Genomic DNA, 26,322 nt, shown 5'->3' with positions numbered 1-26,322 from the left:
GTTCAGTTCTGGAGCCCTTATCTCAAAAGGGATAGAGATAGGATGGAGGCGGTCCAGAGAAAGGCTACCAAAATGGTGTGGGGTATCAGAAAATCTATGAGGAGATACTGAAGGATATGAATATGTATACCCTGGAAGAGAGAAGGCACAATAGTGATAGGATGCAGACCTCAGATACCTGAAAGGTTTTAACGATGTACAAATGTCAAACCTTTTCCATTGGAAAGAAATCAATAGAACTAGGGGTCACAAAATGATACTCCAGGGACGATGTCTCAGAACCAACATCAGAAAATATTTCTTCACACAGAGATGCCTGGACTGCCCTTCTGAAGGAGATGGTGAAAACCAAAACAGTGAAAGGATTCAAAAGGGCATGGGATAAACATTGTGAATCTCTAAAGGCTAAAGGATGGAAATGAAGAAAAGAGTACATGGAGTAACTTGGTGGTGCGGCTGTTACTACCCTTAGCCAATAAGCCTTGATACTATTGATACAACTCCATCATTGATCTCTGCTTCAACGACAGGGGGAAAAGGGGAACTGGGGAAAAGGGGAACAAGGGCCCTGACTTTTATGGTCTGGGGAAACAAATAGGGAGGTGGGGTAAATTGCTAATGCGGCGATTACTACCCTTAAACAATAAAACTGATACTAAGTTGCAACTCAAATATTACTCTCTGTTTCTATGGCAAGGCATAAAAAGGGAATTGGGTTCAAATAGCAACCGAAGGCCCTGATTTTTACAGTGTGAGAAACTGATAAGCAATGGGTAACCTACATAGTGCAGTAGATACTACCATAAGCTTACTGGGCAGACTGGATGGACCATTTGGTCCTTTTCTGCCAACATTTCTATGTTTCTATATGTACTTGATTGCACAGAAGTCACTCATAATCAGCATTATATGTATGCTTGCATGCTTGTTTAACTGTAGCAAAAAGATATCCTCTTGATAAAAATCAAGTACTCAGATCTCTGTCTTGTGGAATAAAGTCTTAATTCTGTGAACAGACATGTTGCATCCTTAAAAATTGGTCCACCAGCAAATGAGAAGGAAGTCTATAAGGATGAAAACTTGTGAAATCCAGTAACTTCCTCTCCATTGGTTTGTGATAGAGGGAAGGACCCAACCAGTTATATGATTTATAAATTAAAATCAGATGTAAGAGTAAATTGCAAATTTGGCTCTATTGTGTTCAGCTGTGGAGTTCCAAAGGACAAAAATGTCATCAATAAACCTTGACCAATATTTAATATTCTTAAAATGTGGAGATGAATATAAAATTTGTTCTGCAAAATGTGCCACATACAGGTTAGCTACACTAAGAGCCATATTGCTATTTCATGGTGCTGTAAAAAGAATTCTTGCATGAAACTATGGCATAGTGCAATCTCAGCCATTTTTAAATAAATTCAATGAGGATTCACTGAAGTCTTTCTTAATTTTCCTTACTGTTTGTAACGCTGCCTGCTAGGGAATATTTATGTAAAGAGAACATATATCTCACATAAAAAATTCTATAGATTTCTATAGAGTTCAAGATTCTTACCATGTGTTTAGACCTTTATATAAGAACTACATTTTTATCTTCATCCTTTAGAAATACATCCATAAATTTCAAAAGGAGTTCCAAGACTGAACCTATTGGTCTCCCTGGGGGATCTTCCACTTGTTTAAGAATTTTTGGAACCATGTAAAACATAGGAATTTTTTATTGACTCGAAGCTAGAAAAATTACTTCCCTGCATATAAGAAAACCCATCTCACCTGCTTTTGAAATTTCCTTGTTAATGAACTGGATAAATTCTAAATTCAGGACCTGATCTAATTTAGTATTATAATGGATATTGGTCAATTGATGCATTGTTTCAGTGACATATTGCTCGCATGTCTGAATCACAATTGTACTGCCCTTCTCTCTTGACTTGCAATTCTTTTAGTACCATCCTTACTTTACGATTTAAATTATATACCAAATGAGGTAAATTCTGTTCCACTATAGTTAAATCATGTAAGACTAGCTCCATATAATGTTTTTATATAAGGATCTACCAGTCCCAAAGATTACTCTTAAAACTTAAGCTGAACTACCAAGGTATCCATGCTAGTCAAAGGAAAAATTCAAAAGAAAAAAAAAAAAAAGACACTTGGAGAAGGCAAAAGAACCTGTATAAGCCCACTTGGCATTGAAAAGTGTTATAAAAATAAGAGAATACAAAAGATCAGCCCTTTATATAGAATTTGATTCTGAAAGCTCAAAAGACTTACCCGATATATTTACCACTGAAGTGGACTGCCATTCTTGTGACCTGGTGTACGGTCGATGATATACAGTTTCCTGTGACAAATAAGATGAATAACAACCTCAATGTGGTTGTCAAACCCAAAGATGGCCTTCCTCCGAAAAAAGAGGTGAAGTTGGAAGAGTGCATTGCCGCGGAAAACTCTCATAGAAAGCACCATCATCTGATCCTGACAAAGTCTCCTGATTATTCTAAAAAGGCCCCCTTCTTTTTTAGTGACTTTCTATGGTTGTCGCCAATAATAAACAATACTCACTTTATAGTCATGTACACTTCTATGTAGTTTGCGTACTCTCTCTCTGAAGAGAAGCTCGAAAATTCTTAATGGTGATCATATGCGATTGTTTATCTTTGGTGATTTACATGATAGCATGCCCCTGTGATAAGGTTTATGTAAGCAGACTAAGAGATATATCTGCTCATTTAGCTACCAAAAAAACTCAAGCTCCTATGGTGGTGTCACATGGCGTTTGAGGCTTTGTGCTGGGATATCCTTGAACAAGTACATTTATTTATTTAATTAGGGCTTTTTTATACCGACACTCATGATTACCAATCATATCATATCGGTTTACAATACATGAAATACTGAAAGAGGATACATGAAATACTGAAAGAGGATGATCGCCTTGCAAGCCTTAATACCCGGGAACAATTTTAGATCTTTCCCCTAAACACTGTGGGCTAGATTTTAAAAGGCCTGCACGCGTAAATCCTCCCGGATTTACGCTCGCAGGGCACTCACGCGCCGGCGTGCCTATTTTGCATAGGCCGCCAGCGCGCGCAAAGCCCCGGCACGCGCATAAGTCCCGGGGCTTCGTAAAAGGGGTGGGAGGGGGCGTGTCCGGGGGCATATTGATGGTTCGGGGGCGGGCCAGGAGGACGGTCCCGAGTCCCCCGGCACTGCGGCCTGTGCCGGGGGATGCAGGCGGCGTGCGCAAGTTACGCCTGCTTCAAGCAGGCGTAACTTGCCCAACAAAGGTAGGGGGGGACATGCGGAAGGAAAGTTCCCTCCGAGGCCGCTCCGATTTCGGAGCGGCCTCGGAGGGAACGGAAGCAGGCTGCGTGGCTCGGCGCGCGCAGGCTGCCGATTTTGCGCAGCCTTGCGCGTGCCGACCCCGGATTTTATAAGATACGTGTGGCTACGTGCGTATCTTATCCGGCAAACTTTTGCTCGTGCCAGTTGCGCATACTTTTTAAAGATCTACCTCAGCAATTGCAAGTATTTGGAATTTGAAAGTTGAATGTTACTCTTTTAAAAAGTTTTATTTATTTCTTTAACAGAAATCACCTCTCTCTTAAGAACATAAGAAATTGCCATGCTGGGTCAGACCAAGAGTCCATCAAGCCCAGCATCCTGTTTTCAACAGAGGCCAAACCAGGCCACAAGAACCTGGCAATTATATAAAGCATCCCATTGGTTAGTATTACCTTAAACTTGGCCCCAAAATGTCATTAGCACCATTTTTGGAGTGGTGAGTTCCTTTTGGATAAACAGATGAACAGTAAGAGCGGCTTCTTATTAAATAAGTTGGGATTTGCTTTATAAAAAATTCAAGATGGTAAAAAAAACGGTAAGTCGTCAAACATGAAATGGATGTAAATTTCTGCTGATACAGAAATGATTTTGAAACGCAGACCGTATTTTTATAGAAAATTCAGAGAGTATTTAAGATAAGTTATTTTATTTGCATTACAAAAAATAAAAAAGGTTTTGAAATAATTGATAAACTATAGCCATATGATTCAAGAAAAAACAATGAAGATTTATAGACCGGTAATGCCTATTATAATGGTTGATATTTCTATGATTGCATGTTGATGAAGGATTTTATAGTTTTGTTTTCATTCATTTTTCCTTTTCCTACACCATTGTTTGATGTATAGACAATTCCCACCAAAATATTTAGAACTAAGACAAAGCTCACAGATGAAAATCTAACAGCTCTGAGGTATCTTAAAACAGGATGTGAAGACAGATAACTTCCAGAATACCTTTCTCTAACTGTGCAAACAGCTGATATCTATACTCTAATAGCTGGCATTTTTATTTATTTGTTTGTTTTATATACCGTCAATCTGAAGAGTCTCAACAGTGCACACTCAATTATATTGAAAACCCTATATAATATTACAATAAAACAAATTTTAAAAATTTATCACAATAAAAAATTATTTTCTACATAATACAATTAAATTCAAAATAAAATACAAAAAGTTTAATTAATATGCTAAAAATATAGACTTAAACTTGAGAAATAAAAATAAAATGAGATAAAAAACCAATAAATTAAAATAAACTAATCTTAAAAATTCTAGAACAAAAGTGACAGAGGCCTTCTCAGAGTTTTTCTTACAGGCCCTGCACCAAAGTCCTCGAGCTTCGGAGACCGGAGACTTTTAAATAGATTTCTACTTTTCCTTGTCTTGGCGCTTCCCGGTTTCATTCCGGGCGGTCTCCAGCTGTGGGGGGAGAGGGAAAATACCTTCACCACCGCGCTCGAGGTTGCACCCGCTGCCTCTCAGCCTCACCCGATGTCGGGGGCTAGGTCCCTGCCGAGGGTCGGCCGCCGGCCTGAGGCTTACCTCCAAGGGATCGCGGAAATCACCTCATGAAATCTCAACTGGGGGAGGGACCCAACGGGTGTCACCGCAGGAGAGCGGGGCTCGTCTGTAGAGGTAAGATTTCTTCTTAATTTGGTTTTCTTTGGTAACAATTATTCTAACGCTGTGCTAGTGTGCATAGAGTCCCTAACTGCTATGGAGACAGAAAATACTGAAGAGCTGCACTTCCTGCAGGGGTATATGTACTAGGGCTGACGTCAGATTGAAATCTGATCCGTCTCCAACTGCTATCAGGAGTACACTATACCCATTGGTCCTGAGTCCACCTGCTACACGCTAGGAAATATAGCATTAAACATTTTATTCTGTGTAACTATAAAGTGTGATAAGGAAAATAGAGAGTTTGACTGACTATATTGTACGTGTTAAGTTTGCAAAAGTCTCTTTTTTTTTTTTTTTTGCTGTGGGAAGGTATGAGAACTATTTCCAGAAGTAATCAGTGGTGTGTGATTTTAAAAGGTGTCAACTACACGTATTGTTAGAAAACGAAAAGGAGAATACTGAGAGGATAGCCTTGATATATTACTTGCAGTGTTAATCAAAAGAGTTTTGTTTGAAGTAATTGCCTTACAAGCACGGATAGAACTGAGTAATTAAGTCCTGAAGGAATACTCATAGCAGAAGCTGCATCTGCTGATGGGTGATCAGGACTTGCGAGTACTGGCCTTCTTGGGAAAAGTGTGCGTTTGAAGCTTGCAAAACAAATAAAGGGTTAAACTCATTCTGTGACCCTATAAAAGGTGTTAAGGAAAACAGAGTATGTTTTCCTTACTGCCCTCACCCAATGCCAACCCACCCCAGACGTATATACACACGCATATATATTCATCTTGTGCAGCAAAAATATTCCCAGAAGAAGCCCAACAGTGAATGAAACAAAGGCTTTTTTTTGTGGTTTCTCCAATGACATAATGGATCTCTTTGTGGATATATATAAAAAAAAAAAAAAATATATATATATATATATATATATATATATATCACATATCCACTAACAAACACCACTAATGTAAAACTTTATAAATATTTTTTTTTATTTTGTATATGTTTATTTTATATAGAAAAAACAAAATTTAACACCAATACAAAATAAACAAAAAACTTTGCTATTGCACAAAATGTTAAAAATGTATGCTGAATAATCAATGCAATCCTAGCAAGTTTCAAATTAAACTATTCATACTTCAAATTTAAAATAAGTATGATTGTAACGTATCAGTTCTCAATTAAGACAGTTGATCAAAAAGTCAATCATCAACTATTCTAGCCCTAACAAAGGCCTTGTGTTTTGCTGAATTAGGCTTCATCGTGGGTGGGGGAACGTATAATCAACAAGGATTCATACAAAAGTTTTTGTATAGGACATATAAATCATATAAACCAAGCGATACGGATGTGTCATTTTCAAAAGGATTCAGAAACACCATATCTGAGCCTTCCTGCTGCTACCTTCAGGTGCTCACATTTTGGTGGTGAATCAGATGCCAGAAAAAAACAGCCTTCTTCCAAATTTCTGTCAATACCAAGCCATGCTGTCTTGGCTGTAAACACCACCACAAGATGTGTTTACAACTGGAAAAATACCTCATAAAATACTACAGTATAACTAATAAAGCCTACTTACACTTGCAAACAAACATTCTTTGGTCACCTTTCTCCCACAAACAAAAGATTTTCAAAGGGATTACAGAATGCTCACATTGAAGCGGTTAATCAGGTACCAAAAACGCAGCCTACTTCTAACATTATATCAATATCAAACCGTTCTGTCATGACTGTGAACCCCACCTCGAGAAATGTTTACAACAGGATAAACACCTTGTATAAAGAACAAAACTGAAATGTGAATAATAAAGCCTACTTATGCTTACAAAGAAAATCACATCGTTTGGTCACCTTCCTCCCACAAGCAAAACGTTTTCAAAGAACTCCGCAAGAATCACAATGAGATGCGCAAAATGCTGGTGAGAACCGGTTTATATCTGGTCGGTTGGTTTATATCTGGTCGGAGGAGATCATTGCACTGCCCACTGTCACTTTAAAGGTGAGTCGTAAATACAGAACCGATGACACTGAAACAAATTGCATTGGGACCAACAACCCTTTTGTACAAGATCCCATCCCATTCAAAAAACACACATGCACGGTAGTTTTCCCCCTGTCTCCCAACTCAATCACAATGAGAAGAAAAAATTAAACTTTATATAATTCTTCAGAAACACCCCTACATCAGAACCCATTAAAGAAACACCTCCCATTCAATTGAAGAGTTAAGTTCCTCTGAAGCTAATATACGTCATATATAGATGTACTGCTGCTCACAGTGTCATAAAGTAGACAGATCACCGGCCCCTTAAAGCTTGAACTTTTTGGATTATAAACATTTAAGCTGTTTCAAAGAATGAACTTACCCCAATCAATGTTTCACGATAGGGGCTTCTTACTTGATGGTCCTAATACAACTTTTATGTTGGATAATACGAGTTTTGAAAGAAAGTGATGTCTGGCCAATATATAATTTCTGGCAAGGACAAAAAATGGCATAAATGACCTGAATAGTCTCGCAGATATAACAGTCATGCAGCCTATGTCTGGTGGGTAATGAAAAATGCTGAAATTCCCGAATCTGGTATACATTAGTGTGCATCGAGCAATGATTACAAGAAACCTGACCTTTAAGTGTGGTTTCACATTCCAACCAGGGAGAAGTTACAACCAGGGAGTCACAAAGATTCCGGCCCCTTTTTCTTGCAAATATTGGTCTCTTTTGAAAGGCCGGATGTAAGGCCTATATTACAACATTTCAGGATATTATTTTCCACCATATTAGATCATAGAGAAAATGGAACAACACACACCACCCTATCCGCAGGGGACCTGGTTCTGGGTTTGCAACTGTAACTCCCTATTGATATAAAGACCTATTTTATATGCTCATTTGAGCACTTTGTGCAGATATCCCCTGGCTAAAAATATGGTAAACATCAAGAGTGTTTGTTCCTTATAATCTACCTCTGAGTCATATAATCTTCTTAACTGAAGGAACTCACCTATAAGTATGCTACTCTTCAAATTTTGAGGATGGAAGTGCAGCAAATTATTTCTGTCTGTGGGTTTAACAAAAATGGTAGTGCTAAGTTTACCACAATGTTTCCTGACATCCAGATCTAAAAAAAGATATAGATTGTGATATTGAATGGAAAAATGAAGATTAAGATCATTAGTGTTAATCCAAGTGGAAAACTGATCTAATAATGCTAGAGTTCTTCCAGATAAAGAAAACATCATCCATCAAACGGACCCACATTACTATGTGAGGCCAGTATTCTGATGGACAAATATACATCTCGCTGAATCTAGCTACATACAAACAGGCTAAAGAGGGAGCCATTATGGCTTCTATTGTCTGATGGACAAATATACATCTCACTGAATCTAGCTACATACAAACAGGCTAAAGAGGGAGCCATTATGGCGTCTATTGTCATTCCTTTGATCTGTTGGAAAAACCTATTAAACCTGAAAAAGTTCTATCTTAATGCCAAAGATGCAAGATCTGAAACAAACTCAGATCTTGCAAATATTCATTAGCCACCAATGTTTTATATATCAGCTGCAAAGCTGCTTCCTGAGGTATATTTCTGTATAGGGATGATATGTCTGCTGTCAGCAATATCCAGGTATCATGAATATCTGGCAAAGTCTGGTTTTTTTTGGATAAAGTGAATCACAGATGTAAGACTTACTGGAAGGGACTACAGGGTGCAAAACTGTGTCAACTACTTAGAGAGTGGTTCAAGAACTGAACCAGCACCAGAGACTAAGGGCCGAACAGGTGGACCAACTAGAGATTTGTGGATTTTGGGTACAAAATAAAGTGGCATCGTGGGAAAGATTCAAACAGAAAAGTATATTCTTTAGCACAGATGTACTTAGCCTGAAGACCTCTACCTAAAACCTGTTTGATGTCCTTTTGTAACTGGGATGTGGAATCCCTCCGGAGGGAGATAGAAATCTATATTAGAAAGTTGCTGTTGGGCCTCCATATTGTAGTTTGAGTATCCTGACCCACAACGGCTCTTCCTTTATCTGCTGATTGAAGCATGTCGCAAGCCTGACATATCTGCTCAGTAAGGCGGTTAATGAAGGGAGGATGAGTATCTTCTAATGCTGTAAGATCATTCCATTCTAGCCTCTCAAAGGCTGCAATAAAAGGGTCTGGAGGTACCCATTTAGACCTGCGTGTGAGCCCCCCTTATAATGCCCAAGAAGTAGTTGAAAAAAACCTGTGATTTTTAGTTGCCTATTGAATTTATGAAGATGTACACGAGTCTGAAATGATTCATACTTGTTTGCAGGGATAAATGGTACAAAAACTTAGATTGTAAGCCCTCTGGGGATAGAGAAATACCTACAGTACCTGAATGTAAACCGATGTGATATCTCGATTGAGATCGAATGTCGGTATATAAAAAAATAATAAATAAATAAATGACAATCCTTTTTGTATCAAAGATGGTTTGTTATTATATATACTACGTGAAGATAGATTGAAACCAATCTGATCTTTTACCAATGTGATCGCATGATTCCCCTGTTGTATGGTTGTTCATGAGTACGTGGACGAGGAGTGTAGTTCATCCATGGGAACTCTGGATCCTTGCTTTCATTGGTACTGTAAAAAAAAAAAAAAAAAAAAAAAAAAAAATCCACAGGCGCCACAGACTTCTCTAGGATATCAATTGAAGATCCAAAAGATACAGATTTCTTAGTAGTAGATTTTTTCGGCATGTTCCGTATGTCTTCATCTGAGGAATCACTAGAAGAACTATCAAATGAACAGGTTTTCTGTGGTACTCTGTTCTTATTCATCCATGGGTAAACATACAGGGGCAAGGTCAGATTGGTGCCATTTGGAAAAATGGCATCAACCATGCCAGGTGCAAGGGTGCACCCTGGGCACCATCATTAGAGTTTATTCCTCTTAAAGGTTTGGGGGTGAGGGGGGTCAGGGTAGACCACAATGATGTTACTGAATACCTTTGGGAGGAAAGAGGGAGGGACAGCAGAGTGCCCAAGGAGGTCAATCTACCCTCAACAAATTTTCTTTACTATCTGGGTATGGGATGGGGTACCCTTGACTCCCAATGATTTTTTTTAACCTTATGGGGTGGGGGGCTATTTATTTGGAGAGGATAGGGTTGAGGGGGACCCCATCACCGTTTATTCTTTTTTTTCTTTTGTTTGTTTGTTTTTTTCACTTTGAGGTGTCAGCCCTGACCCCCATTCAACTATTATATTTTCTGCTGCATTTGTTTCAGTGTTTGCATGGCCCTTTAAATATAACATGGAAGCCCTGAGACCCACATTAAGGTCCCAGGACTCCTGCATAATGTTTACTGATTCCCCAGGTGGTGTCATTTTATCATGGCTGACCACTTTGAAATTTGGGACATAATAAATCAATATTTTATTGTAGTTGACAATTTAACAAAAGAAGCTGTCCTCTGAATAGGACACTGGGACATAATAGGTTAACATTAAGCATTAAATTGCCCATTAATGACCTTCTTTGCATGCATTTGCATTATTCATGCAGGTAAGAACATGTCATACTGGGTCAGACCAAGGGTCCATCAAGCCCAGCATCCTGTTTCCAACAGTGGCCAATCCAAGCCATAAGAACCTGGCAGGTACCCAAAAACTAAGTCTATTCCATGTTACCGTTGCTAGTAATAGCAGTGGCTATTTTCTAAGTCAACTTAATTAATAGCAGGTAATGGACTTCTCCTCCAAGAACTTATCCAATCCTTTTTTAAACACAGCTATACTAACTGCATTAACCACATCCGCTGGCAACAAATTCCAGAGTCTAATTGTGCGTTGAGTGAAAAAGAACTTTCTCCGATTAGTTTTAAATGTGCCACATGCTAACTTCTACGCTAAGAAAATCCATGATTACAGATTCAACCCCAAGGCACTCTTCTCTTACGTCTCAAGCCTCACCAAATCCATCCCTCCCACTATACCTGACTCTGATGCAGCCGCCAAATGTGAAGAACTCGCTACCTACTTCCAGAGCAAAATAACTAACCTCCTCTCTAGACTCCCTTCCTTCCCCCTCCTCGCACCTTGCCTCCTCCCACCCTGCCATGACTGTCCTCGACTATACCTCCCCTCCAAAGAAATTGAAACTATTCTCAGAAAACTCAAACCTGCCTCACATCCCAATGACACCATCCCCCCCAAAGCCCTTCTGGCCATCCCTAATTCCATAGCCAGAGCCATAGCAGACATCATAAACTGTTCTCTCTCTCATGGGACTGTCCCAGACACACTCAAACATGCGGTAGTCAAACCCCTTCTAAAGAAGCCATACCTAGATCCAAAAGACCCCTCCAATTTCCGCCCCATCTCTAACCTCCCATTTATCTCCAAGCTAATGGAAAGAGTGGTTAACACACAACTCATGGACTACCTTGAAAACCACTCGATCCTCCATGACTCACAATTCGGCTTTCGGAAACATTTCAACTCCGAATCTCTACTTCTCACCCTTTCCGACCACCTTCTTATAGGAATGGGCCAAGGCCACAGTTATCTCCTCGCCCTCCTTGACATCTCGGCGGCTTTCAATACCATCTGCCATAATCACCTCCTAACCTGTCTAGAAAGCATTGGCATCTCAGGCCTAGCCCTTGCTTGGTTTAAATCCTACCTCTCGAATAGAAAATTCTCAGTTAAAATTGGTAATGCCATAGCTGCCCCCCAGCCCCTACAACAAGGAGTCCCACAAGGTTCTTCACTTTCATCCACCCTCTTTAACATCTACCTCACCCCACTTTGCCACCTCCTCTCCCAACTTAAACTTAAGTTCTACCTTTACGCTGATGATGTCCAGATCATCATACCTATCCACAACACTATCTCCAATGCTGTGAAGCACTGGGAAAACTGCTAAGCATCTATAAACTCCCTACTCACCAACCTCCACCTTGCACTCGACACTAACAAAACCGAACTCCTACTTATCTCCCCCCATTCTCCCCCCTCCTCCCCCTAAGCCAATGACCCCAATCTCAATATTACCACAGCTCATCCCTTCGTAAGGGATCTTGGAGTTCTCCTCGATCAACAGCTAAGCATGAAAAACTATGTTAATTCCATACTTAAAGAAGGCTTCTTTAAACTTAATGTCCTCAAAAAACTTAAGCCATTATTATACACCCAAGACTTCCATACAGTGCTCCAAGCCACTATATTTTCCAAATTGGACTACTGTAACGCACACTTCCTAGGGCTTCCCTACTCCACGATAAAACCGCTACAAACGTTACAAAACGCGGTTGCTAGGATCATCTCTAACACCCGTAAATCCGATCACATCACCCCTATCCTCAGAGACCTACACTGGCTCCCCATCTCCTCCTGAATTCACTACAAAACCTTGACCATTGTACACAAATCCATACATGCTCACAACTCCAAATGGCTAGATATTCCATTTAACACCCACCACTCCTCCCGGCCCACTAGAACCGCCTACCAAGGCACCCTCTCTGTACCCCCACTCAAAATAGCCCACCTTTCTACCATACGTGACCGAGCCATCTCTATTGCTGGCCCTTCCCTCTGGAACACCCTGCCTTCAAACCTACGCCTAGAACCATGCACCTTCCAGTTCAAAAAGAAGTTAAAAACATGGTTATTCAAACAAGCCTATCCGGATTAACCTCCCCCCTCCCACCCTCATCATGCCCCTACATAGATCCAACACACCTCTCTTCGTCCCTTACCCCTCCATAATGATTGCACTTTTGAACTCTCACATAAGCAATCCTATCCTTTCCTTATATTAAGGACTCCCGTTGTTCCTTGCTACCAAGGACTCCCTGTTCACTAGTTAAGTTACTTGTCTACTCTGCTCTTGTGTGTCTCCCCCTCCCAGTTGTAACTCCCTGTTAACATGTAATTTCTACCTGCTGTTCAAATGTAAACCGGTATGATGTCCCCACTAATACCGGAATATAAAAGTCTTTAAATAAATAAATTAAATAAATGGTGTGCCCCATGCTAACTTCATGGAATGCCCCCTAGTCTTTCTATTATCCGAAAGAGTAAATAACCGATTCACATCTACCCGTTCTAGACCTCTCATGATTTTAAACATCTCTATCATATCCCCCCTCAGCTGTTTCTTCTCCAAGCTGAAAAGTCCTAACCTCTGTATGAATATGGTCAGTACAAGAGACGTCAGAGCTGAGAAAACAAAACCTAAGACGACTGATTTCCTGGAAACTAACAGCAAGTGCAAATGGCAGAACAAGCCTGTTGATTGGCTGAAGGTAAACCCTTATAAAGCTGTGCACTAGCAATAGATCTCTGAGTAGGTTTGAGCTTACACCATTTGCTTTGTAACGCTTGCTACTCCTGAAGAAACCACGCATTTCTTCATAATAAACTTCACTGTTTGACTTTTAAAGCTGGTCTTTATTGGTCTTTCTAGTCTGATGTTTATACATATGGTCCCGTGACTTGGATACCTGGAAGCCCTGATCAACCCTCCACGGGACGTCTGTTTCCGGTATCGGGCGTGCGGCGGCTGCCCAACGCTACAGACGGTCCCAGCGCTTCGGGCGTGGTTGGAGTTGGTTAGCAGCACCCAAGAGTGGTGCACTCAGGGCCGTGACACGTTCTGGCGCCTGATCGGGTCTGTGACATGTTCTGGAGCCCGTATTCTTTTATTGGCCTCATCCGAGATGATGGAGCAGGTAAGGCCCTGGGTCCCTTTCTTATAAAAGGGTCCCTATTGTTATTGTTATTTTGTATGTATGACTGTAGATTTTTCCTTATATGAGTAGATTTTTTAGTACCTTTGCCTGCACTCTGTCTTGTTTGCTGTTTTCTCAGATCATTCAGTTTTCTAGATTTCGCTCGCATAAAGGCCCCCATCTTTTTGGAGGCGGGTCCCTGTGAAGCGCTGCTTGTCTCAGTGGTTTGCTAGCTCAGTGTGATATCCAGCGGTTTCATATTTCATGACAGCCTGCTGGGAGCTGGAGTCTTACCTTGGAGTACGTTGGCCCCCATCATTGGAATTCTTTTGTGTTGAGCAGAGAGAGGGAGAGAGGGAGCTGGGGTGATCCCCCCCGTCCTTCGCTTTTGTTTTAGTTTTCACAACTGTTTAGTTAGTTTCCAGGTGCCTTTCCCTTTAAGACAGAGTTCTGAGAAATTCCTTCTCTTGCTGTTTATCTAGTGGCATTTTCTGTCTCCGGCACTGCGTTATGCTTGTGAAAAAAAGTGTTCATTTAAAACTTTCATTTACTAATTAGTTTTGATTTATCATTAAAAGAGGATGCATTGCTTTTCCTTGCTTAAGAGTTCCCAAGGAGTTAATTACTAGTGTTAAAGTTTACAACTCCCGCTTGAGTGGCAGTGCAGAGAGCGGCCAAAGAGGGGGGGTCAGCTGAGTGGGAATACAGAGAGACGGACAGACAAAGGAAAAAAAGAGAGACTCCATTTTAATGAATTGTTCAGTTTAGTTTAAAAACAGAAATTTGTGTGTTTAGTTTAAAAACCGATTGGCAAGGAATTAAAAGATATTAAGAAGAAATATAATAGCCTTGAGTCTGCAAGAATATTTAGTTTCGTTTACAGTGAAAAGAAAAACTGGCACACTTAAAGTACATCCCTAAGCCTTTTCTTGCAAATTTAAAATTGCCCTTATGTAAAAGTTATATGTCAAAATTAACAATGATTTGTCATTTCACAGAGGAGAGAGACTTACCCAGAAGCGAGAGTTATCTCAGTAACAAAGATTCAGTTGCAGGACTGTATTCCAGAAGTGAAAGGAAAAAATTCTGCAACTGGGTATTGAGTATAGCGCCTCCTAGAGGCACAGCAAAATAAAAGAAAAAAGGTAGCTTTATGACTGCAATTTGCTGAATTCATATCAGAATGTTTAGTTTCAATTGAGCTGTAATTTCTCTAACCTTTATGTTGCCAGATTTTATATTTGTTCCAGGTTAATAGTAGATGAAATGTTTGAAGACTGTTGAAGATTATATTTTCTCCTTTTTCCCAGTTTTTCATTTTTTAACAGATCTCTTTTTGATTTTTACTTTTGTTTTATTCTAGATCGAACTAAACACTATTTAAGTATTTTTTCACACACTTTTTTGGCCTAATTTATTTTTGATCAGGGGTTTGAGCTAAAAAAAAAATTATGTGTTACTTGTTTGTTTTCTGTGTTGTGCGTCCTTACACCTGAAGAGTGAATGAAGTTGTGTCTCAATGTTTAATGTTCTATGTAATGACTGATGGAATCTTCTCACTGATTAATCTGAATTTGTTTTGCTCTTATGTTAGATTCTGATCAAGTAATATACCTAGTGCTGAATTGAAAGGCGGTGCTTCGATGTCACTGAAGTGCACTAAGCAGAGAGAACTGTTTGCCCCGCATGCGTCATTGAATTGCCATGGAATTGGACTGTGAACTGTTTTCAAAGAAAGCCATCGTACACCTTTCATCATACGTTTCATCATTTGATTTTCTTTTTTGTGCATTGCTTTGTGTCTTGCTCAGATGCTGTTTGGACCTATTTGCAAATGCCATTATTTAGACAGAATTAATGCAGTTTTTCCAAGTTTTGTAGCATTTTCCAGTCTAACTTCCACCACTTATATGCATTTCTTCGCTGAATCAGCTAAATGATTATGTAATATGTCTTTCTTTACCTTTGTCTATGAAAGCTGCTTTGATCACATTACTCAAATACCATATCCCACTGCTTGTCCTCTTAGAGTGAGATATGTCTCAGTATGGATCAAATGTTTTCTTGAATTCCTTATTCTTTGAGTATCTGTCTTTTTCTCTGGATCTTCTTTTTATCTTATAGCGTCTTTTACTTCCCTAAATGTTTCTAATTGTTATGTTTATGGGAGAACCAATATGGGAGATAACTGGCCTTGAGAAGCAAAAGAATGGGATTGGAAATCACCTTATAATGTTTCCAGTATTCAGTTACCACCCAGATATGGGAAAGCACAGTGGATATTGGCCAACTCCATTGTTGCAGCATGGTGCATCCATAGACCTTGCATAGTATTACACACTAAAGCTGTAGGCAATTCCTCTTGCTTGTCACATTCCTCCCTCAACTATACCACAAAAGCTCAAATGGTAATTTTCTATTGGCCCAGTATCATGGCCTATTACGGCCCTGCCTCCTGGGCTCAGGATGGCTCTTGGGGTTACAGAACTCCAATATAAATGTTAAATCGTATTATAAGACTGCAAGCTGTTGTTGATAAAATTACTGATGAAACTGTAAAAGCACTGAGAATACCAGCTACACAGCAAAAGGGTTTCCAGAATGCCACTTACTAGAACTGTCTAGCGTTATATTACATACTAGCTTCAGAAGGTGGACTATGTGGAAAATTTAACCTCAGTAACTGTTGTCTTCAAATAGACGACAAAGGCGAAGTAATTGAAGAAATTACCTGAAACATGATGTCCATTGCTCACGTACTGGTACAGACATAGAATGAATTTGAAGTCAGTGATCCTTTTGGATCCCTTGGATCATGGTTCTCTAGATTAGGCTCAGGTTTAAAAATTCTAATTAGCTCTGTATGTACCATTGCCTTGCTAGGACTTGATGTTTCATTATGTCTACCATGTCTTTGTATCTGCCTGCGAAGATGTCACGATCGAGTGTCTGAAATGTTGGTAACCCAGACGAGTGCACGGATCATGCTGAATCAAGCTGAGACCTTGAATCTGATCCTTCTGGCTTCCAGTGACATCACAGCATCATTCCCCACCACAAATAACAGCTATCTGTGAAAAATGAGCGCATTGGTATGAGGACGGGTAAGTCTCTAGCCACTAAGGAATAGCCTTGGTCAGGCGGAACAACCTAAGACAGGCGATGTGCGACAAGATAGGTGTGAAGGGTTCCTAGGAGAAACCCTTCAAAGGGGGGAATGTATGAATATGATCAGTACAAGAGACATCAGAGCTGAGAAAACGAAACCTAAGACGACTGATTTCCTGGAAACTAACAGCAAGTGCAAATGGCAGAACAAGCTTCCCTAGCAACAAGGCACGTACACATGCAAAAATTTACTAATTGGACAAGGGATAAGGGGCGGGTAAACACAGACACCTGTTAATTGGCTGAAGGTAAACCCTTATAAAGCTGTGCACTAGCAATAGATCTCTGAGTAGGTTTGAGCTTATACCATTTGCTTTGTAACGCTTGCTACTCCTGAAGAAACCATGCATTTCTTCATAATAAACTTCACTGTTTGACTTTTAAAGCTGGTCTTTATTGGTCTTTCTAGTCAGAGGTTTATACACCTCTTTAGTCTTTCCTCATAGGGGAGCTGTTCCATTCCCCTTATTTTGGTAGCCCTTCTCTGTACCTTCTCCATCACAATTATATCTTTTTTGAGATGCGGTGACCAGAATTGTACACAGTATTCAAGGTGCGGACTCACCATGGAGCAATACAGAGGCATTATGACATTTTCCATTTTATTCACCATGGAGCAATACAGAGGCATTATGACATTTTCCATTTTATTCACCATTCCCTTTCTAATAATTCCCAACATTCTGTTTGCTTTTTTGACTGCCGCAGCACACTGAACCGACGATTTCAATATGTTATCCACTATGACGCCTAAATCTCTTTCTTGGGTTGTAGCACATAATATGGAACCTAACATTGTGTAACTATAGCATGGGTTATTTTTCCCTATATGCATCACCTTGCACTTATCCACATTAAATTTCATCTGCAATTTTGATGCCCAATTTTCCAGTCTCACAAGGTCTTCCAGCAATTTATCACAATCTGCTTGTGATTTAACTACTCTTGAATAGTTTTGTATCATCTGCAAATTTGATTATCTCACTTGTCATATTTCTTTCCAGATCATTTATAAATATATTGAAAAGTAAGGGTCCCAATACAGATCCCTGAGGCACTCCACTGCCCACTCCCTTCCACTGAGAAAATTGTCCATTTAATCCTACTATCTGTTTCCTGTCTTTTAGCCAGTTTGCAATCCACGAAAGGACATCGCCACCTATCCCATGACTTTTTACTTTTCCTAGAAGCCTCTCATGAGAAACTTTGTCAAACGCCTTCTGAAAATCCAAGTATACTACATCTACCGGTTCACTTTTTTTTTTTAATATTTTCTTTATTGAGGGGTATGGTAACACAACAATGAAAGAAACCAGCAAAAGTTACAAGATTTCTATGCATTTCAGACTTACCGAACACAGTCAACGTAACAAAACAATCTGGTGTTAAACATCCCCCTAATTATCATTTATAGTTAACAGTTTGAACCTCTCCCCTCCCTCCCTCCCACCCCCCTCAGACCATCCTGGAGAGAGGACAGATTCAGAAGAGAAACCAACAGTCTCACATCCGATTATTCCAGCTTCTTAGCTTTATAGTCCCACCTTAAAAGAGACGTAATATGGTCTTTCGTAGACTGTGGAAGTGATGACCAATATGGGAACCAGATGTCCTCACACTGATTGCACGCTGTCGCTGTTTTCTGTTTGGCCGTCAAATATTCCATTTGTAAGTGGTTAGTCATCCGGGTCTTCCATAGAGGTACACAAGGCTTATCTGCCGTGATCCATAGCGACATAATTGTTTGGAGCCCTACAAGAAGTGCTTTACCCAAAAATAATTTCATCTGGTCAGGCACATCCCCCAGCTGTCCCTCAAATAATCTGAATAGACATAACTTATATGTGACGTTAATCGCCTGCCCCAGGACAGCTTGTAATTCAAGCCAGACATCACTCCAAAACTTTTGTATCACATCACATTCCCACAAGCAGTGAAACAGGGAACCCGGTAGTACGCCACATTTCAAACATACATTGGAGTCACATAATTTTGCAGCATACATCCATGTTCTTGGCATATACATACATTGTAGTACCTTAAATCCCACCTCCCTCAACATCACATTTTCTGTGTATACATAACATTTGTCTAATATGTGGACAATTTCATCAGGGGTTAGTCTAAAGTCAGCTTGTCTCTCCCATTTCCTCTGTATCTGTTGAATAGCTTCAACATTAGCTAGTAATTTAATCAGTTTTGAAAATGCCCGACAAGAATTGGGTTTGGTCCCCCCTAATTTAAGGAAGTCTTGCAAACCCCAGGATCTCTCCCAGTCTGGAGACTTTGTACATTCCCCCTGAAGGTAATGTCTCATCTGAAGATATCCAAAGAAATCTTTCACTTCTAAGCCAAATTGTTGTTGGAGAGCCGGGAAGCTTTTAAGTTGTTTAGTCATGGGTTCCAAACCTTGCTCCAACGTTCTTAAGCCATGTCTTTCCCAGACTGCAAAGATCGAATGCGTCAGTCCTGCCGGGAACTCTGGATTCCCTACCAATGACACGAAAGGCGATGTTGTTCCTTTCATCCCCAATTTCACTCTGCATAGATATCGCCAGGCTGTCCTGCATGATCGAAGGACCAAACTATTTTTGTAGGAGCCTATCACTGCGTTGCCCCTCACCTGCAGCAAATTCTGTGGTTTGTATGGGTAGAGCCAAGCGCTTATGAAAGAGTACGGAGAGTAAACATTCATCCCATTAACCCAAATATATATATGGCGCATTAAGCATGATAGATTATAGTGTCTCCAATTCGGACAGTCTAGTCCCCCCTGGCCTCTGGGTCGCATCAATACTGCTAAGGGTAGACGTGCTTTGTGCCTTCCCCATATGTATTTCCTAATCAATTTATTAATAGTGTTGATTTCTCTGTTCGTCAGCCACAAGGGTAATTGTTGCAAAACATATATCCAGCGAGGGAGCTCCATCATTTTTAGCAAATGAATTTTCCCAGTGATTGTCAGGGGCAAAGTAGACCAAAGCTGCAGTCTGTGTTCCATGTTCTTGATTAGCCCTTCTACATTAGCCTTATATAGCCGTGTAATCTCTGCCGTCAATCGGATACCCAAATACCGCATATCTCCCATCACCCATTTCAACGGAAATTTTCCGCTCCATTGTTCCATAGAGAAGGGATGCAGCGGCATTGCTTCTGACTTATCAGTGTTTATCTTTAGCTCCGCAAAGAGCCCAAAGGCATTCTGATGATGTAATACTTTAGGAAGAGAGCTCTGTGGGTCAGTCAAAAATACAAGGACATCATCCGCGAATGCAGAAAGTTTGAGCGTTTGACGCTTGTGAGAGAAACCATGAATCGTTGGGTCTTGTTCTATCTTTCGTAATAAGGGATCAATTGATAATATATATAATAGAGGCGATAACGGACATCCTTGGCGTGTCCCTCTATATAATTGAAAATTTTCCGATGTCTGTCCATTTGCGAGTATAGCCGACATTGGTCAATGATATAACATAGTTATACTCTGCAAGATTTCCCCTTGGAATCCATATCTTCCTAGTACAGAGAACAGGTAAGGCCATGAGACTCTGTCGAAAGCCTTCTCCGAGTCAAATGCTACTATCACTGTCCCTTGTTCTCGGGTCCTGCATTCTTCCATTGCAATGAGCAGTTTGGTCAGGTTGATAGAAATAGAGCGGCCTCTGACAAATCCGACTTGTTGTTCAGATATGAGAGAAGGGAGGACTACACTTAGACGATCCGCTATTATTTTAGCAAATAACTTCGCTTCACAGTTGAGCAAAGAGATTGGCCTGTACGATGCGGGAGAGGCCAAATCTTTCCCAGGCTTCTCCAACACTGTTATATACGCGTTGGTTATTCCATCGGGAAACTTGCGATCTTTTTGGGCTGCCTGAAAGAATTGTAATAGAGCCTCGGCAGCATGCGTTTGCAAAATCTTATAGTATTCTGCGCATAGGCCATCGGGACCTGGTGCCTTGTTGGGTTTACTGCTTTTTATTACTGAGAAGAGCTCCACCAACGTTATAGGAGCATTTAGCATTGTCAATTGTTCCTGAGTAAGTCGAGGGAGTGTTATGTCCACCATAAATTCCCCTTCTTCCACCTCGCCCCCTTTCCTGTCTTCTGTATATAGGGATTTATAAAATTGGCGAAAAGTGGCACACACCTCTGCTCCTGAAGTAATGGGCATACCCTTGGAATCTTTCAGCTTGTCAATATAGGTCTTCCCACGTTGTGCGCGTACCAAATTTGCTAAAAGTTTTCCAGCTTTGTTACCAAAACGATACAGTTGGTGGGATCCCCGCAGCAGTACCCTTTGCGCCCTGACATGTAATGCCGCATTTAAGGCCCGTAAGCATTCATTATACTTGACTAAATGGGCTCTAGACTTAGAAGAGGCTAATTGTCTCTTGGCAGCCTGCAATTCCAACTCTAGTGTAATTATCTGTTTATGCAAAGCCTTGGAGCGAGCAATCGTATAAGACGTTATTTCCCCCCTTAATACTGCCTTACTCGTTTCCCAATATAAGCAGGGGTCGTTTTCATGTTCTTTGTTGCTCTTGGCAAAGTCTTGCCATTTTGCTATCAGAAATTCCTTGAATTTAATATCTCCCGCTAGAGAATGTGGGAATCTCCAGATCTTTGCCCCGGTAACCTCTCTATCTCCCAGGAGATCCACCCAAATCATAGCATGATCGGATAAAGCCACATCTCCGATGTGAGCCTTTTGTGTTCTGGCAAAGAAAATATCATAAATAAGTATATAGTCTATGCGTGACATTGTAGCGTGAGCTCTTGACACGTGTGTAAAGTCTTTTTCTGTTGGGTTTAACGTTCTCCAAATGTCCATTACTTTAAGTTCATTACATAGGTATAATATCCCTTTAGGGTTTGCTGCTTGACTCACTGTAGTTGGGTTTGATCTATCCAAGACAGGATCATGTACACAGTTAAAATCGCCGAGAAGAATCAGGGGGCCACTTTGTACTGCTAAAATCTGACCAACTAATTCCCTATTCCTCCAGCCATCCCGGAAGAAGAAGCACAAAACAAATCCTCCGAGCTGGCAGTCTTCTTCGACAACAAAATAAAAAATTTACTTATCCCGCTACTATCTTCCAACCCCATTCCCAACTCCCAGCCTCCTCCTGACCAAAACCATGCCCCACTGACACACAAACGGTCTCTAGAATCTTTTGATACTACATCATCCCTGGAAATAGAATCTATCATCAAGAAAATGAAGCCCTCTTCGCACCCTATAGACCAAATCCCGACCAAACTCCTTCTCACAATCCCTAACATCATCGCCAAACCTTTGGCCGACATCATAAACTGTTCACTCTCAAACGGTACTGTCCCGGATGCTTTAAAAACAGCCTCGCTGAAACCATTACTAAAAAAACCCAACTTGGACCCATCTAACCCCACAAATTTTCGCCCTATCGCTAACCTACCTTTCATAGCCAAGCTAATGGAGAAGCTGGTCAATACCAGACTCACTGACTACCTCGAATCCCACAACATACTATATCCATCGCAATTCGGTTTCAGGAAATGCAGAAATACAGAATCTCTCCTTCTCTCATTAACGGACAACATCCTGTTGGGTCTCGACAAAGGTCAATCATACTTACTAGCCCTGCTAGACATCTCGGCAGCGTTCGACACAGTTAACCACACAATCCTCATCAACCGTCTGATGGAAATAGGCATTTCAGGGGCTGCACTCCTCTGGTTAAAATCCTTTCTAAGCGACAGATACTATAAAGTTAAAATAATCAACAAAGAGTCTCACCCTGTAGCTGCCAAACAAGGAGTTCCCCAGGGTTCCTCTCTCTCGCCGACCCTATTCAACATATATCTTCTCCCCCTATGCCAACTCCTCAATAATCTCAACCTCACATACTTCATCTATGCAGACGATGTGCAGATCCTAATCCCCATCAAGGACCCAGTTTCAGACACCCTAAACTACTGGAATAGCTGCCTCCACACCATCAACCTCCTTCTCACAAGTCTCTGCCTCGTACTCAATACGTCCAAGACCGAACTGCTAATCATTTCCCCCAATGATAATAACCCGCTAGCCTTCAATACCAACACACCACTAACAAGTCAAGTGAGAAACCTGGGGGCATTCCTAGACTCCAGAATGAACCTCAAAAAATTCATCAACAACACCACCAAAGAAGGTTTTTATAAACTACAGGTACTAAAACAGTTACGACCTCTTCTACACTTCCACGACTACCGTTCGGTCCTTCAAGCCATACTATTCTCAAAGATTGACTATTGTAATGCTTTGTTGCTAGGTCTCCCGGCCTCTTCTACCAAACCTCTTCAAATGCTGCAAAACGCTGCAGCCAGGATCCTCACAAACTCTCGCCGCATGGACCACATCACCCCGATTCTAAAAATACTCCACTGGCTACCCATTCGCCACAGAATTCTCTTCAAGACACTTACTATTATCCACAAAACCTTATTTCAGGAATCCTCGCTCCAGCTTACCATACCCCTCAAACCACACGCCTCTGCAAGACCCACCAGATCTGCATACAGAGATTCCCTCCAGGTTCCCCCAAAAAAGTCCATTCTCCACAACACCATTGAAAAACGTGCTCTATCAACTGCCGGTCCGCATCACTGGAACTCTCTTCCGCCAGATCTCCGCCAGGAACATTGCCATATCACTTTCAGAAAAAAATTAAAAACTTGGCTGTTCGCCCAAGCATACCCCTGAAGAAACCGCAGGATCACCCCCACAGTTACATACCCCGCGGTTGCGTCCTCCTTCAGCAACTCAAAAAAGGAACTATTTCTCGGCTAACTGCACTTTAATATAACTTGCCTTATATTACACACCACGTAATTTTGTATATAATGCTTACCATGTAAACACTCACGTTTCTGCTTATTTGCTTTGTTCTCCAGTTAGAAATTGTTTAACCTATCCTTTTCTCTAACAACCAAGTTCCACATTCCCTGTTATAATGTAATTTCTTGCTTCCATTGTTAACTGGTTTTTCCCCCTAGTTCATTGTAAACCGGTACGATAAGACCTGGTCTTGAGCATCGGTATATTAAAAGAATTTAAATAAATAAATAAATAAAATAAATAATTGTTGGAAAAAGAGATGGGAGTATTGGTTTGGCGCGTAAACTGAACAAATAGTTACATCCCTGCCATTCAGTTTGCCTATGCCAATAAGACTTCGGCCGTTTGGATCAGACACCTGCCTCTTACTTTCAAATCTGACATTTTTTTGGATTAATAGAGCCGTGCCTGCTTTCTTTCCCAGTGCTGGAGTAAAAAAGCATTGGCCGACCCATCCTCTTTTTAGTTTTTTGCTTTCCACCTCTGTGAGATGTGTTTCTTGAAGCCCAATAATATCGATATGTTTTCTATTAATGGCGCTCAATATTTTCTGTCGTTTAATTGGGGAACCCAAGCCCCCCACATTCCACGAACTAATCCGAAGATTATTCATCCAATCATCCGGTGGTAGCCTTTGTGATACTGTAGCTCTTTTCTCGCTGACAGACCGCCCAGCTCAGCCCTCAGCGGGAAGCCACTCAGCCGCAATAACCAGTTTGCATCTAGTCCCCGGCTTTTGCTTCTTTTTCGAGTGATCTGCGATTGTCCCCTCTGTCTCCATCCTCTCCGCGTGCCCAGTGCCCGCATTATTTGTTCCTTTCCCCTTCCCAGTGAGTGCACTACTAATAACCATCTATTCCCGTATCCCCTGAACCCTTTATCCCTATCCCCTCCCCTTATTGAATCACTCCCTAATAAGTAGTAGCCCCTCTCTTCAATAAAAAAACGGGGCTGGAGATCCATGTAGATGCGTTCGGGTGTGGACTCCCTCTGTAAAAGTATGTTGCCGATTGAATAATCAAAGCCTGTTCAATGATGGGGGGCATATGCCACTGTCAGGAGCCCAGGATGGCTTATGTCATACTGGTGTAGTATTAAAACATCTTGAATGCCCTCTGGGCCACGAAAAGTGTAACTTAGCAATCTCCCCTTTAGATAAGTCCCAGCATTTTAAAAAGAAGAAAAAAAACAAACCACAAACCGTAACAGTATAAACAGAGGCATTTCTACATAACTGTATAATTACTTTTATCTCTGTAGAGAAGAAAACCCACGTGGCGATGGATAGCCTCTAGTCTTTATGGGTTGGTAGTGTTCAGCCAGGCGACTGCCTTTTCTGGCGTATCAAAATTATGTATTTTCCCATCTTTCCAGACCCGAAGAGTGGCGGGGAATTGCAGGGCAAACCGTATATTTTTATTAAACATATCGCTGCACGTGGAGAAGAGCTTTCTTTTGGCCGCAACAGCTGCCGAGAAGTCTTGAAATATGATAATTTTTTGGTCTTGATATTTTAAGTCCTTCGCTTTTTTAAAAGCGGCATGGATTAAGGATTTTTGAGTCCAATCAAGGAATTTTGCTATGACTAATCGGGGTCTAGTCTCAGAATCCCTTCTCGGGCCAAGCCTATGCGCTCGTTCCACTGTTATTTTTCCCCTTAAGCCCTCCAATTTCAGCGCCTCAGGCAGCCACTGTTCAAGTAGGGATTTTAATTCCCCGTCCTGTATGCTTTCGGGGAAACCCATAAATTTTAAGTTATTTCGTCTCGCACGATTTTCGAGATCTTCAATTTTACTCACGGCCTTTTTGACTTCCTGCTCCAGCACTCCTAACCGCGTGGTTGCCGCCATCACATCTTCCTCCACTGCGGAAATGCGCCCCTCTGCGATATCTATGCAGTGTCCTATATCTCCCAAAGCTTCTTTGATAGTCGTGTAGTTTTCTTGTAAAGTGGCGAACTTTGGATCCAAACCCTGAATCACCGCTTCGGTAAGTCGCAGTACCGCGTTCTCATCTAGCCCTACGCAGTCAGGCTCTTCACGGTTCTCCGCCATCTTAGCTGCCGTATCAGCTGCTTTTGGTTTTTCTTTCCTCACTAGACGTGTGGTCATTTTCTGCAGTAAAGGATTACCGTCGGCGATTGCCGTCTATCTCTAGCACGAGTGCCTCTGCGGTGGAACAACGAGACAAAGGTTTTACGGTCTATTTGTTAGCTTTTGTAGGGGCCTACACACGGAGTAGGGAGCTGTGCGACCTTCCCCGATCACCGCATCACGTGGTCTCCTACCGGTTCACTTTTATCCACATGTTTATTAACTCCTTCTAAAAAATGAAGCAGATTTGTGAGGCAAGACTTGCCTTGGGTAAAGCCATGCTGACTTTGTTCCATTAAACCATGTCTTTCTATATGTTCTGTGATTTTGCTGTTTAGAACACGTTCCACTATTTTTCCTGGCACTGAAGTCAGCTAACCGGTCTGTAGTTTCCTGGATCGCCCCTGGAGCCCTTTTTAAATATTGGGGTTACATTAGCTATTCTCCAGTCTTCAGGTACAATGGATGATTTTAATGATAGGTTACAAATT

The 26,322-nt window shown here is 41.0% G+C and overlaps 1 protein-coding gene and 1 long non-coding RNA gene across 4 annotated transcripts in view; one reads left to right on the top strand and one right to left on the bottom strand.

Moving 5' to 3' along the window:
• The window catches only part of PPP2R5D (protein phosphatase 2 regulatory subunit B'delta), a 374,106-nt gene that overhangs the window by 155,458 nt on the left and 192,326 nt on the right, over positions 1-26,322 (bottom strand). The gene's annotated exons all lie outside the window — the stretch shown is intronic.
• On the top strand, positions 13,138-16,237 carry LOC115086647. Its single transcript, XR_003855302.1, has 3 exons — positions 13,138-13,279; positions 13,441-13,705; positions 15,300-16,237. It is a non-coding gene; the product is annotated as an uncharacterized LOC115086647 (long non-coding RNA).

Source organism: Rhinatrema bivittatum, chromosome 3 (genome assembly GCF_901001135.1).
Source record: "Rhinatrema bivittatum chromosome 3, aRhiBiv1.1, whole genome shotgun sequence".
NCBI classification, from domain to species: Eukaryota; Metazoa; Chordata; class Amphibia; order Gymnophiona; family Rhinatrematidae; genus Rhinatrema; species Rhinatrema bivittatum.
This window is presented reverse-complemented; position numbering and strand designations above follow the sequence as displayed.